Genomic DNA, 2574 nt, shown 5'->3' on the forward strand with positions numbered 1-2574 from the left:
AGGAAGTAAATATAATACGGATATATATTTTATAACTATTCTCCATGCGCAATATTTTTTAAAAAGTAAATGAATTTAGTATTTAACTTTAATAGTAAATAATGTCTAAATTACTGCCCATTTTCCAATGAAAATATGCATATTATATCATTTCACTTGTAAACTAAACATTTTTATATCAAACATAATTCATGTGGCTGAAATTTATAAAATGCACTTCAGTTTCGTACTCAAAAAAAACTGGAAATTGGGAAATTAATTTGCAGGAAAATAAAACACAACAAAACATTACAGTAAGTATGGAAATCCAAAGGAGAACTTTTGATTCCTAAAAACCAGTCTAAAATTAGCAACATCACTCATTGAATGAAAATCTGAAGCAACTAAGTCAATCATAAAATGACAAGGAGCAGTCACCAGCTATGATTCCCATGGAGAAAACCAATAGGAACTGTCAAATAATAGTTTAGGGAGTCCTGCCAAAGCAGCTTTATCACTATAGAACAGTGGGGTACAGTATAGCTGCTAGGATCAGATAAACCTAAATGTAAATCCTGTGACACAGAAACAATTTTAACCACTTATATCTCCACTTCATCTTAAGGCAAATAAAAGGACCAAGTCATGTAAAACAGAAATAAAACTCAAAATAGAATGGATTTGTCTCATACACATATGCATTACATGCATTTGTATTCTAAACCCATTAAAAAGACTACTTCATTTCAGCAATATGCAATGGTAAGTCTCATACTAGTCCCTACTTGGCCCATGCACATGAAATGAAGAGTATTTCAACAGAACATTTGTTAATGTGTGTCCACAAAGTAAGTTATAATTAAGATTAGCAAACAGCAAGTTTTTGGATGATTAAACAATAAATTATAGTACAAAGAATAGACGATATGAGAAGCAACATATTTAAATAGAGGTTCATACACTTTGTGCATCACTAGAAACAGACTCAAAGAAAATGGCTCACAAAGTTTTCAAAGACACAGGTGCCTATAGTGTATATTTTTTACATTATTTAAAGAAAATACATCACATGCTCACTTCGGCAGCACATATACTAAAATTGGACTGATAGAGAAAATTAGCATGGCCCCTGCGCAAGGATGGCACGCAAATTCGTGAAGCGTTCCATATTAAAAAAAAAAAAAGAAAATACATCACATAGTTGACATAATTGAGCAAAATACATTTGTTTCCAGATAAGTGACAAAAAAGTTTTTCAAAATCATTGAAATAAAAAAATGAAGAAAGATTTTATTTTAAAAAAGAAATAAATAAGAAGCAAATTTGTGAAAATTATTGAATCTCCAATGAAGTCATTAATGCAATGACAGAAGATTTGGTAAGCTCTTGTTAACTGTCCCTTCTGTAAAATCATTGTGTTCCTATGGGAAAAAGAGCATTAAAAAAATGCAGTTGTCTAGAAATGTAAGGCACTAGAACTGCTACTGTGTCTTTTAAAGACACATATATTCAGCTCTCAAGCTTCCTGGAAGAAGAAGAAAGATATGGGGGTACTCGCACTTGCTCCAAAATGTACTGGTGATATTTCCCCAAAAGCTAGTGTTTCTGGAGTTTGGTCAGGTTGGCATTCCTGAAAAGAATATTAGAGAGATGTTGAAGCAGACCATAGGCAAAACAGTGATTCTGGGTGATAAATGCAGCATGTATGGCTCTAGTAGGGCTGAAGTATAGCCCATCAACTCCTTCCTTAATTGCCAGTTTCTGCTGTATAGCTGTCATACCCTTGACTTTTCATGGTCTAGTTTACATCTCTTTTGAGAAAAGTGAGTCAATGGAGCTGGCCCACTAAAAAGTTGGCAAATTGGCAATTCTACAATAAAGTAGAATTCCCCTCTCTTTTTTTTCTCAAATCCTTTACATTGTAATACAATCTCTGTTCGCTCCTATGATTCTGGCTTACAATTTATTTATTTAATCTGATCAGCTTCTTCCTATTAGCCCTTAAGTTTAAGTATCATCAACAAAATTTTTGTCAGAAATTTCCAGCAAGTATCTTGTTTTGTAAGGGTATATAGAACAATAGAATATTATTTAACTTACATTACGTATTGCCTCTAAAAGCTTTCTTAGTTTATTGTGTCCCTGTGCGTAGATAGGTAACATTTAAATCTATTCTTTATATTGCATAGAAAAAAATTCTCTTGAAAAATGTAAATTTAGACACAGTATATATTTAGCTAACTTAATCTATAAGTTCATATCCTGATAGACTAAGGACATGAATAAACTTTCCTACATATAGGTAGTATAAAATATATTTTAAAACTTTTATAATTAACATTCTAATCAGTAACTATAAAATTTTCCAAGATAGAATATTAAACAGGACAAAATATTTCACTATAATACTTGGTCAGTATTAAGGATCCTTCTGTTTATAATTCATTCTTCAGACAGAAGCAAAGAGATAAACATATTTTTTTAAATTATAAAGATTTCAGGGCCGGAGCAGTGGTACTAGAGGTAAGGCGTCTGCCTTCCAAGTGCTAGCCTTGGACACACCACAGTTCCATCCCTCAGCGTCCCAAATGGTCC

The 2574-nt window shown here is 32.2% G+C and overlaps 1 non-coding gene across 1 annotated transcript; it reads left to right on the forward strand.

Annotated features, from left to right (window-relative positions):
• Positions 1–1048: 1048 nt before the first annotated feature.
• Positions 1049–1153, forward strand: LOC126009778 (U6 spliceosomal RNA). Its single transcript, XR_007495984.1, has one exon. It is a non-coding gene; the product is annotated as a U6 spliceosomal RNA (small nuclear RNA).
• The last annotated feature ends 1421 nt before the right edge of the window (positions 1154–2574 follow it).

The sequence above is a fragment of the Suncus etruscus genome, chromosome 5 (genome assembly GCF_024139225.1).
Source record: "Suncus etruscus isolate mSunEtr1 chromosome 5, mSunEtr1.pri.cur, whole genome shotgun sequence".
Taxonomy (NCBI): Eukaryota; Metazoa; Chordata; class Mammalia; order Eulipotyphla; family Soricidae; genus Suncus; species Suncus etruscus.